Genomic DNA, 13,586 nt, shown 5'->3' with positions numbered 1-13,586 from the left:
ATAGAAAGCTTGTGTTATATTTATTGTATTAGTTATATTGTATTGTCTCAAAAAAAGTTACACTATTTTCCTATTTCTTGGTTGTATAGCTGGCACTTCATTGTGTTTTAGACACCAAATGCACCTTTTTTGTCTTGGACTCATAAGGAGGTTCAATGTTGCATTTGTTTACTTTAGAAATATGTATGTCATTACTGAATATTCTTCAAGTGTAAACTTCTTTGTGTGAAATTCAACTTTACAATTAGTACGCCATATGTCCATATTTTTATATTTTTGTGTTGAGTAAAAATCACTTTAGCTAGCACATCTTTTTGCTGAACCCAAGAACAGGGTAGAGTTTCAAAGCACTATGTTTTTTATATACTATTATCTAGTTATATACACCTGCCTTTACATTTACATTTAGTAGCATTAATATATGTATTGTTCTTTGTGCTGGGCATGTTTAACACTTGTTTTCTCAGCTCAGTTTGACATTTCTAAACAGGATTAATATAGATCGCGAAAGGCCATCCATTTTATACTCAACTTATTTGTGTAATGAATTAAGATGAATCAACAACATAATAAAGATGCTGAATAAATTACCATGAGTTTTATTTAATAATTATTAAAAAAGGGGGGGGATTCAAATGGATTGCATTATTTTTAAAAAGAGGAAATACAAGGAAGATAGTCATTGTAGTAATCTTTAAATCTTCTTGCTCAGCCTTCACTTTGGCCAAGTTTCATAGTTCTGTGGTAATTGGATAAGCCTACAGAAATCTGAAATTTTACCATGAATAACAATTTAATTAAAACATGTTTTTAAAATAACAAAGTTTTCTGAAAAACTAAAACCCAAATATGCAGAACTGGAGGCGGGGAGCAATTTATAATCCTCTACAGTATGTTTAGAAATTATTGCTGTAGAATTTGAATAATGGAAAGTTCATAAATGATAACTCCAGTGTTAATCAACAAATCGGTATGTAGCATATTTTGGCATTTTCAAGTGGTCATTATGCCTATTTCGTTATTAAATAATCGTGCTAATGTGATTTCACAAATTCTGTTGATTTATGAAATAATGTTATTATCTTAACAGCAGTGCTTCTTTTGCTCGTGGGGAATTTAACAGGAAAGTCTTGACTAATTGTTCATAATTACAGGATTAATTTGCACTTGGAAAGGAACATAACAGGTCTTCCTTAGTCCCTAATGTAAACTTGAAACAGTATTATTTTAAAATGTGTTTTAAAATAATGGAAAAAGTAAAAAAACCAAATAAATTCAATCAAAACATAAATTTTTTTACTTATTTGTTTGATTGTCCTACCCGAAACGACCCCACGGTTCTGACCACAAAGTATAAGAATCTAAAATGGGGGCTACTTGTTTTGCGTAACTAACGCTATGAATAGGTACGAATTAGTCCTCGTAATGTTTTAAATGTTCCATAAACAATACTTGGGTCACATTTTACATGATTGATGGTTCTGTACATGACATGGGAAGTCCCCAGTGTAAATGTTACTACCAAGAAATGTAACTGTAGCCTAGACTTGAGATGCCATGTCATCTAAGACAATTGGCCGTGACCTGTACTGTAGATTTTATTTGAATTATACAAATAAAAATCTACCAGTAAATAATGAAATCTTGGTACAGAAAACAGCATACTAGATATTACAATAAAGTTTTCTTTGATTTGCAATGCGACCTTTTTAACACTTGTCTAAATGAAGAACAGGCGTGTCAATAGGCCACACAGGTCCCCTGGGAATGTGATCGAGCGGACCTTTAGTTTTCTAAAAATTAAGTTTTGGTGCATCTTTAAATCAGGGGGTGTGCTTCAATATGATCCCCAAACTGTGGCTAGGATCTTCGTAGAATGCTGCACGTCGAAAATTGCTTGGCGACCAAGAAATGCTCAACGCACGTGAAGGCGAGGAGGAGAAGCGCTTCATCTTGAACCATTTTGGTGCCTCCTCAGAATATTCCGTTGCCTAAACGCATTTGTAAGTATACATGTTGTACAACATACACCACCTTCACACGTTTGTAGGCATATGCAATGTTCTTATAATGTTGCAAATGTTCGATGGCAACTTCTAATCATGTTATGTTGAGTTTATCGCGGAGGCGCGCATAGTGCCAGAGAAAATGCATTCAACATGATTAGAGGAATTCACTGAACAATTAATTATAAACAAATTGTATATTGGGTTAGGCGGTTCTATCGTAATTTTAATAAATATATAATTAAGTGTTACATAAATTGTATACATGTATAATATAATAAGTTACAAACACAAATAGCACTTGTAACTTATTTATTTATAGCCTACAATCGTGCATACTGATGCGATCTCGGTCAACGCAGGCAGGCGCACCACACAGAGCAAGGCAATCCACCCACAGGCAGAGGGCAGGTGGGAATGCCGAACCTCTCACACTAAAGCATAGCGCCGAAATCGCTGTACAAAAAGAGCCGGGTCCTTTGCAAGGACCGTATATCAGGCTTATGTCTTTGTATGTGATTACGTAACCTACCAGCCCTGCTGCTGCCTTCCCCGTGCACACTCGTGAGGTCAAATACTAAAATACATACAAAAGTAGATGTCAACATAAGAAAATAAATTCCAGCCAAGCAGCCTATGGCATACCACGTATATATGGGAGGAGTGGGGGACGGGGCTGGAGACTGCCGGGGCCAGTTCTTTTTTTTTATTTATTTATTTTTTTAAGTGGCAACTATTGACAAGGGGTAGGGGGTATATTTCATGACATAGCCTACGAAAGCCTGGTTGTGCCACTGCAATCTACTTTATTCTGAAGAATTTTCAAGCTTTAAAATGAATCATATCCGGCTTGAGGTGGCACAGCAAGGCTAGCACTGTGATTAACCCTTATGTGACCCTTAGAAGTGGCAAATAGTTAAGGTGGGGGTGTAGTTCATGGCATAGCCTAATATGAATACCTGCTTGTGCCGCTCTGTAATTTGCTTTGTTTTGAAGGGAAATGGTCGCATTAAGATGAAACCCCACTTGAGGTGGCACATACAGACTATCAATGTGATTTCACCTTTCGAATGTGAGGTAGTATTCAATAAGTACCTGTGCGAATAGTCTAAAATCGGAGATAAGTAACTAACTTCACCCGGTTTAAAACAAACGGCCTGTCAAGTCAACATTAACTAACATGCTTGCCTTTGGTATGTCACTTAAAAAAATTATTTATTTTTTTATTTTTGGTTTTGTTTTGTTTTTTTTTGTTTTTTTTTTGTTTTTTTTGGTATTTTTTTACTAAATCGGCACCCTTCCCTTTGTCAGGTCGTAATAAGGATCTTTCTGATTGGCTCTTGTTATTTAAAGCCACCTTAGATTGGACTCATTTTTTTTTTTTTTTTTGGTCTGCGAGCTGGACAGGATTGTTGTGTTTGGGGAGAAACAACAAAAGCGAAAAATAAACCCCGCACATAAATATTTTATGAAATGTTTATTTTGTCATTTTATTGTTAATTTATTAAATTTACTTTCAGAAAACATGTCAGCTATAGGAGGCAGTGAAAATACGAACTTTTTGGATTTGTTGAATAAATTTGAGAAACTGTCAGGGAGGCCTTCTCTGAGAGCATCAGGTCAGTTTAAAAATCATATCTTGCTATTTTTATATGAAATTATGAGAGAGATTTGTTAGTCACTGAACTTTACGTGCTTTTTGTCTTACAACTAGCGCGGGCCTGTAAAATCTAGGCTGATGAGGCTTCCTTCAGTCAGGCTCATGTGAAATTATAATTGAATCATTTCTTGTTTGCAGCCTTTACGAAATAAAATTATTTGTTATTATGCTTTATTTACAGCGAGTATCATATAGTACATGTGAACTATATCGTGTTATATATATTGGCTAATGTAATGACAAAGGCAATAAATTGACTTTTGTAGGTCGTTGCTTATTTTGAAAATATTTAATAAAAACAAACACGAATATTTGGGACATTTAAAAAAGGTAATTAAGTGTAGAGTTGTAGCATAAGGGATATTCAGTTTGTTAACTTGCTTAACAATTAACAGAATCTGGGGATAAAAAGGTGTAGGTGTAGTGTTAAAGTGGTGCATCGTCAGAATGTGGTACGCGTAGCACAATTTGGCCCCTGTAGTGTCAAAAGGTGATACTGTCACATTGAAAATGGTGCACTGTCCGATTTTGGTATAGGTACAATCAGTTAGTCTGATGGGGTGTTTTCCTATTGTCAAATGGGTACTTTTACCATTAATTATGCTTTTTTTTTTTTGCAAACTTAAGCTAGAAACAGATAATCAATTTCTCCTAAAAGAAAAAAAAAACATTCACTACAAACAAGAGTGAGAAGTCCACCGCAGAGTTGCACAAAAAAAATGTATAAGACCTAATGTATTTAAATATTCTCATACTGTTTTCTTAATGGTGGAAAAATATGATAAATTACATTTAAAACTATGTAAAAGACTGGAAAATATAATAAAGTAAATGTGAAAAGATGGAAAAGACCGAAAACAGCGTTACGTACCAGATTCAAATCGACCATTCCCTGCTTAAGTTATTTAGGCATGCACAAACAAGCGCAGTGCTCTGCGTACCACCTTTTAGAACGTACCTGAAAATAAAACTACACCAGTTTCCTTTTATATCAAATTTGTATCTTCAGAACTACCACAATTGTGATTTAAACTTGTCAGGAAATTCTTTACCACAATGTAGTGGAAATACATTGTAGATGCCTGTCTGTGTCGCATTTTTACGCATACTGCGAATGTACAGCAATATCCAAACTTGAATCACCTAGATGAAGGATGAAGGACATTAAATATATTAGATAGGATAGATAGACTAGCACTCTCTCTCTCTATAGGAGGAGCAATTTAGGTATAGACAATATCTGATAAATGATATCGCAAAAGCTACCGGAAGCCGTAATAGTAGTACAGTATGTTTTCATGGTGGATTTTGAAACTTTAGTTTTCAAAAAGTATATATGAAAAACTACAAAGTGGACTACGAGCGGACGTAATTCAACATCATAACGTAACTTATTCAGCCCAGGTTTGTATAAACTTTATGAAGAAAAAATAATAATTTTATATGGTGATGCAAAAACCTCTTGGCCATAGTTATAGTATGTGTCTATACTGGCGTCCTCAACAAATAGTCGGGACCGTTGGAGGGAAAAAAAACTGGAGGGGAAGGCCCCTGAGAAATTTGGGGCCTTAAAAGTACAATTACTGGTTTATGGAGTAGTCTTGAGCTTGCTCATATGCTACTCTGTTTTGAACTTAACAAGGTGTAATTAAAACAAGCCTATCCTATATAATATTTAATTATGTGAAAATACATGTGCAAGACATGTCGTTGGCTTTTATTTTTGCAAAGTTGGCACATGCACCAAGGGTCATTTTTATGTATGAAAGAATGTACAGTAGGTATTGTTGATGCAGAAGCAACATCTTGTTAGAATTAGAAAGCAAGCGTACGGACAAGCAGCTAATGCTGAAATTCTTTGAACGTATGGGGGGGGGGGGTGGGGGGGGGGGGGGGGGGGGGGGGGGGGAGGGGGGGGGGAGTGTTATATAGGCTACATTAATAATTCGTTGTTGTAGCAAAGTAGCCGCTTATCCCCGTAATATATGGAAAGCTGCTCACTTTGCTACTGACAAAGGAAAATCAAGGTAGCCGTTTCAAAGTATGAAAGGGTGATTCATGCAAAACTTTGCTACTAACCCCCCCCCCCCCCCCATAATTATGCAATTTCAGCATTAGCTGCTTGGTCCGATACAGCTGCTTTCTAAATTCTAACAAGAATGTGCTTCTGCAATCAAAATTACCTACTGTACATTCTTTCATATGAAAAATTGACCCTTGGTGCATGTGCCAACATTTGCTAAAAGCCAACACATTGTCTTGCACATGTATTTTCACAAGTAATTAAAATATTATATAGGAATAGGCCTGTTTGAATTACACCTTTGTAAGTTCAAAACAGAGTGCATATGAGCAAAGCATCAATACTACACCATAAACCAGTATTTGTACTTTAAAGGGACCCCCAAATTTTCATCAGGGGCCTTCCCTCCAGTTTTTTTTTCCCTCCATAAGGTCGACATATTGTGTGAGGACGCACAGTATAGACCACCATGACCTAGAACTATGGCCAGAGGTTTTGCATCACCATATAAAATTAATTATTTTTGCTTCATAAAGTTGATCAAAACCTGCTGAATAATGTTACGTTAATATGTTGAATTACATACAGTTTTGTAGTTTTCCATATAATTAATGAAAAACTGACACATTTCAAAATCCAAAATGAAAATACTGTATTACTGTTATGGCTTCCGGTAGACATTTGCAATATCATTATATCAGTAGTGTCTATAACTAAATGCTATATATGAGAGAGAGAGAGTGCTATCTATCTATCTATCTATATATAATTTAAATGTCCTTAATCTTAATCTAGGTGATGCAAAAAGTTTGGATATTGCTGTACATTCGCAGTATGCGTAAAAATGCGACACAGACAGGCATCTACAATGTATTTCCACTACATTGTGGTAAAGAATTTCCTGACAAGTTTAAATCACAATTGTGGTAGTTCTGAAGATACAAATTTGATATAAAAGGAAACTGGTGTAGTTTTATTTTCAGGTACGTTCTAAAAGGTGGTACGCAGAGCACTGCGCTTGTTTGTGCATGCCTAAATAACTTAAGCAGGGAATGGTCGATTTGAATCTGGTACGTAACGCTGTTTTCGGTCTTTTCCATCTTTTCACATTTACTTTATTATATTTTCCAGTCTTTTACATCGTTTTTAATGCAATATCATTTTTTTACCATTAAGAAAACAGTATGAGAATATTTAAATACATTAGGTCTTATACATTTTTTTTGTGCAACTCTGCGGTGGACTTCTCACTCTTGTTTGTAGTGAATGTTTTTTTTTTCTTTTAGGAGAAATTGATTATCTGTTTCTAGCTTAAGTTTGCAAAAAAAAAAAAAAAAGCATAATTAATGGTAAAAGTACCCATTTGACAATAGGAAAACACCCCATCAGACTAACTGATTGTACCTATACCAAAATCGGACAGTGCACCATTTTCAATGTGACAGTATCACCTTTTGACACTACAGGGGCCAAATTGTGCTACGCGTACCACATTCTGACGATGCACCACTTTAACACTACACCTACACCTTTTTATCCCCAGATTCTGTTAATTGTTAAGCAAGTTAACAAACTGAATATCCCTTATGCTACAACTCTACACTTAATTACCTTTTTTAAATGTCCCAAATATTCGTGTTTGTTTTTATTAAATATTTTCAAAATAAGCAACGACCTACAAAAGTCAATTTATTGCCTTTGTCATTACATTAGCCAATATATATAACACGATATAGTTCACATGTACTATATGATACTCGCTGTAAATAAAGCATAATAACAAATAATTTTATTTCGTAAAGGCTGCAAACAAGAAATGATTCAATTATAATTTCACATGAGCCTGACTGAAGGAAGCCTCATCAGCCTAGATTTTACAGGCCCGCGCTAGTTGTAAGACAAAAAGCACGTAAAGTTCAGTGACTAACAAATCTCTCTCATAATTTCATATAAAAATAGCAAGATATGATTTTTAAACTGACCTGATGCTCTCAGAGAAGGCCTCCCTGACAGTTTCTCAAATTTATTCAACAAATCCAAAAAGTTCGTATTTTCACTGCCTCCTATAGCTGACATGTTTTCTGAAAGTAAATTTAATAAATTAACAATAAAATGACAAAATAAACATTTCATAAAATATTTATGTGCGGGGTTTATTTTTCGCTTTTGTTGTTTCTCCCCAAACACAACAATCCTGTCCAGCTCGCAGACCAAAAAAAAAAAAAAAAATGAGTCCAATCTAAGGTGGCTTTAAATAACAAGAGCCAATCAGAAAGATCCTTATTACGACCTGACAAAGGGAAGGGTGCCGATTTAGTAAAAAAATACCTTGCAAACCAAAAAAACAAAAAAAAAACAAAAAAAAAAAAAAACAAAAAAAAAAAATAAATAAATAAAATTTACGATTCTTGGTGACATAGCTTAGGCAAGCATAGTTAATGTTGACTTGACAGGCCGTTTGTTTTAAACCGGGTGAAGTTAGTTACTTATCTCCGATTTTAGACTATTCGCACAGGTACTTATTGAATACTACCTCACATTCGAAAGGTGAAATCACATTGATAGTCTGTATGTGCCACCTCAAGTGGGGTTTCATCTTAATGCGACCATTTCCCTTCAAAACAAAGCAAATTACAGAGCGGCACAAGCAGGTATTCATATTAGGCTATGCCATGAACTACACCCCCACCTTAACTATTTGCCACTTCTAAGGGTCACATAAGGGTTAATCACAGTGCTAGCCTTGCTGTGCCACCTCAAGCCGGATATGATTCATTTTAAAGCTTGAAAATTCTTCAGAATAAAGTAGATTGCAGTGGCACAACCAGGCTTTCGTAGGCTATGTCATGAAATATACCCCCTACCCCTTGTCAATAGTTGCCACTTAAAAAAATAAATAAATAAAAAAAAGATGGGCCGGGGTATGCCATAGGCTTGGCTGGAATTTATTTTCTTATGTTGACATCTACTTTTGTATGTATTTTAGTATTGTGGAGTGCACGGGGAAGGCAGCAGCAGGGCTGGTAGGTGACGTAATCACATCCGAAGACATAACCCTAATACACACACCTTGCAAAGGAGCCGGCTCTTTTGTACAGCGGTATCGGCGCTATGCTTTAGTGTGAGAGGTCCGGGGTTCGCACCTGCCCTCTGCCTGTGGGTGGATTGCCTCGCCCTGTGTGATGCGCCTGCCTGCGTTGACCGAGATCGCTACAGTATGCACGATTGTAGGCTATAAATAAATAAGTTACAAGTGCTATTTGTGTTTGTAACTTATTATATTATACATGTATACAATTTATGTAACACTTAATTATATATTTATTAAAATTACGATAGAACCGCCTAACCCAATATACAATTTGTTTATAATTGTTCGTGAATTCCTCTAATCATGTTGAATGCATTTTCTCTGGCACTATGCGCGCCTCCGCGATAAACTCAACATAACATGATTAGAAGTTGCCATCGAACATTTGCAACATTATAAGAACATTGCATATGCCTACAAACGTGTGAAGGTGGTGTATGTTGTACAACATGTATACTTACAAATGCGTTTAGGCAACGGAATATTCTGAGGAGGCACCAAAATGGTTCAAGATGAAGCGCTTCTCCTCCTCGCCTTCACGTGCGTTGAGCATTTCTTGGTCGCCAAGCAATTTTCGACGTGCAGCATTCTACGAAGATCCTAGCCACAGTTTGGGGATCATATTGAAGCACACCCCCTGATTTAAAGATGCACCAAAACTTAATTTTTAGAAAACTAAAGGTCCGCTCGATCACATTCCCAGGGGACCTGTGTGGCCTATTGACACGCCTGTTCTTCATTTAGACAAGTGTTAAAAAGGTCGCATTGCAAATCAAAGAAAACTTTATTGTAATATCTAGTATGCAGTTTTCTATACCAAGATTTCATTATTTACTCTTAGTTTTTTATTTGTATAATTCAAATAAAATCTACAGTACCGGTCAGTTGTCATATAATGTATGTATCCAGAGTTCAGATAGGCTACAGTTACATTTCTTGGTAGTAACATTTACACTGGGTTCATACAACTACCTTTTAATATTTTGTAACTGCTCCTGATTAAGCAGGATAGATGCAATCATGCTTTTTTTCATCTGGTAAATCTAAGAAATGAACCCCAGTCCTGCCACTCCCAGCAAAGCCATACTGTAGTTTGTTTATTCCATTTTTTTAAAACACCAAAGAACTTAAATACTGTTTCAAGGTGAGTTACATCCAGTATTATACTTTTAAATTAAATTAAATATTTCACTTTCCCAAGTGCAAATAAATCCTGATAAATTATGGACAATTTTAGCAAGATTTCCTTTTAAATCCCACGCAAAAAAAAAGCACTGTTCGGTAAGATATTAACTTTATTTTGTAAATCAACATAATTTCGGAAATCAAATTAGCACGATTATTTAATAATGAAAGAGGCATAATGACTGCTTGAAAATGCCAAAATCAATGCTACATATCGATTTGTTGATTAAAACTGGAGTTATCATTTATGAACTTTCCATTATTCAAATTCTACAGCAATAATTTCTAAACATACTGTAGAGGATTATAAATTGCTCCCCGCCTCCAGTTCTGCATATTTGGGTTTTAGTTTTTCAGAAAACTTTGTTATTTTAAAAACATGTTTTAATTAAATTGTTATTCATGGTAAAATTTCAGATTTCTGTAGGCTTATCCAATTACCACAGAACTATGAAACTTGGCCAAAGTGAAGGCTGAGCAAGAAGATTTAAAGATTACTACAATGACTATCTTCCTTGTATTTCCTCTTTTTAAAAATAATGCAATCCATTTGAATCCCCCCCCTTTTTTAATAATTATTAAATAAAACTCATGGTAATTTATTCAGCATCTTTATTATGTTGTTGATTCATCTTAATTCATTACACAAATAAGTTGAGTATAAAATGGATGGCCTTTCGCGATCTATATTAATCCTGTTTAGAAATGTCAAACTGAGCTGAGAAAACAAGTGTTAAACATGCCCAGCACAAAGAACAATACATATATTAATGCTACTAAATGTAAATGTAAAGGCAGGTGTATATAACTAGATAATAGTATATAAAAAACATAGTGCTTTGAAACTCTACCCTGTTCTTGGGTTCAGCAAAAAGATGTGCTAGCTAAAGTGATTTTTACTCAACACAAAAATATAAAAATATGGACATATGGCGTACTAATTGTAAAGTTGAATTTCACACAAAGAAGTTTACACTTGAAGAATATTCAGTAATGACATACATATTTCTAAAGTAAACAAATGCAACATTGAACCTCCTTATGAGTCCAAGACAAAAAAGGTGCATTTGGTGTCTAAAACACAATGAAGTGCCAGCTATACAACCAAGAAATAGGAAAATAGTGTAACTTTTTTTGAGACAATACAATATAACTAATACAATAAATATAACACAAGCTTTCTATTTAACTCTCATATTCCACATGTCTTGCTAATTCACTGGAGTTGATTTTTTCACTGAACAGCTCATCAAACCTGGCATTCTGCTTGGAAGTGAAATGATTTTTCCAGTCACCAACAGTACCTGAAAGACATAAAGTATTTGAATGTATTATTTGCATAAGTTAATAAATACCCTGTTGTTTTGGGCTTATCAATGCCCTCTTTTAGCATTGCAGTGCTTTAGTTTTAGTTCAGTGGTGATGAAACTCTTACCTTTCCTAAATATCAGCTTCTTGTTGGAAGTCAGTACGCAGACCGTGTGGTTTGGATTCACTTTCTCCTTCTCTGCCTTGTCCTTCATTTCACTGAAGGAAGATTTCTTTGAAATGTCTTTGACTTGATCTTCAGTGACATTGATGCCCAAAAACGTGCTGATCTCCTTGACATGTTTTGGAAGATCCTATGAAAAACATACATTTGACAGTTTAGTTTTACATTGAGGGAATGGCAAAATGTATTGGTGTTAATTGATTGAATTAACCCCAGTGGGATAGCATGGAAAAGAAAAGAATCAGACCATCATGTTCCAAAGAATCTAAATAATGTTTTCTACAAATTTCCCCAACGTGCATCTGCTATGGAATATATAACAGGGATTGTTCCAGTTAACTTCATTCCTCAAAGTGACTTTTTAGTTCTACACTAATGTAAGACAATATCAAATGGATGATGTCCATGCCTGTGCTCCATTTTGAACTCACCTGCTTTAAGGACTCATAGTACAGAACAAGGACATTTTCATCAGTTTTGCTCTTTTCCCAGCTAAGGACATGGTCAATCCAGGAACCGCACACAACTGCAATACAAATACAGGCAAAGCAAATTATTGTATCAAATTAACACTTTTGCATCATATATCATGTCTGATATGAAAATTAAAAGGACATGGTGGTAACTCTTTTAACAACATGCAGATTTAATTGATGTTCTTCACATTTTTCCATCTCAATCTAAACATTAGTCATATTTACCTTCTCCTTTCAAGAACATTTCTAAAAAGGTGGATCATTTCTCAATCTTGTGCAGATTGGGGTTCTGCTTGTAATAATGGTACAATGAAACAGCGGTGTCCTTAGGATTTCTGATCACATAAATCATCTGGAAGCAAGAACAAGATAATAATTTTATTTTGTGTAGATCAGACAACATCTCTTAATAATTTGGTGTTTGCACAGCGTAATGTTGAAAAGTAGTATCCTTTATTACTGCACTGTGCTGTGATACTTTACGATTTCATGATCGTGTTATTTGATAAAGCAACAAACATAATAGCTGTTTTTTGTTACCTTGCATTTTTTTGTTTTGAACTGCACTGGGATCATCTCATAGTTGAGGTGTGTTGGGATGAGCCTCTTGTTGGGGAGGTTTCTCAGCTCATCGAATTTGGAGAGATCTCCGAACTCCAAAGGTGATGTCAGTGTCACTTTGCTAACCCCATTGTCTTCATTGTGGCTGTGGTACAGATTCTTCATAATCTCTGCAAGCCAGTGCGTGCCTAGGAAGAGTTTCAAAACACACATCAGTCAAGCAGTCTGTGTATACTGATCTACCCATTTCTGATAGATCAACTTTTAATAATTAGTAAAGTTCACGGAAAGATATCAAATAATATTCAGAAATGTGTCTTACCTGATTTTGGATATGAAACTAATAACACGTCGTCTTCTCTGGCTTCAAAGGTGTCCAGGGACTGAAGGAGCTCTTTTGATACTCTTGTAGAAAATGGAATGCCATTGAAGGTGTGAATGAGCTCAGTCTGTTCTGGCATCTTGTGTTGAATGTCTTTAGAGTTTGTCAAATGTCTTCAGAAAGAGCTAGATACTGCGTTATCTGGGTCCATGAGAAACATTTCTCTCTTTATATATCTATCTTTCAGCTGGGAACCGGAAACTATCAGTTATGTAAAGGAATGTTTTAAGAAACATACCAGAAGGAAATGGTGTAATCAAGTCTCTCTCGTAAAGATGATGAGGCATTTAATAGTACCACTAGATGTGAGGTGGATATTCACACAACTTTTTGTTTTAAGGAATGTTTTGTTAATTACTTTTTTTTAAGAACCCATTTTATTTAAATCAGGTTTGTAGTTCATGAAACCTTTTTTCCTCTGTTTCAGAGAGTTTTTTCATTTTTTTTATTTATGTCACAGATTAGCTTGGTGGGTGACATTGTGCCAGGAAGTAGACAGACACAGAATGATGAGTAAAGTGCCGATGCACAGATTTATTAAATAATTATTTTTTGTTATGTTTTAGTTTTTAAAGTTCACCAACCCTGTATGTGTGAAACACTGACTCTTTTATGCAGCTCTATCGAGACTTGATTGCTAATCAATCATTCAATTGAAATCTCGGCACAGTCTGCACGTGAACTACTTTGTGCACTCCCCGTGCCCAAAT

General features: G+C 35.2%; 1 pseudogene; it reads right to left on the bottom strand.

Annotated features, from left to right (window-relative positions):
• Nucleotides 1–11,150: 11,150 nt before the first annotated feature.
• On the bottom strand, nt 11,151–13,032 carry LOC121311924 (annotated as a pseudogene).
• Nucleotides 13,033–13,586: the final 554 nt, after the last annotated feature.

Source organism: Polyodon spathula, unplaced genomic scaffold (genome assembly GCF_017654505.1).
Source record: "Polyodon spathula isolate WHYD16114869_AA unplaced genomic scaffold, ASM1765450v1 scaffolds_3370, whole genome shotgun sequence".
Classification (NCBI taxonomy): Eukaryota; Metazoa; Chordata; class Actinopteri; order Acipenseriformes; family Polyodontidae; genus Polyodon; species Polyodon spathula.
Note: the sequence above shows the minus strand (reverse complement) of the source record. Positions and strands in the feature narration are given on the sequence as shown.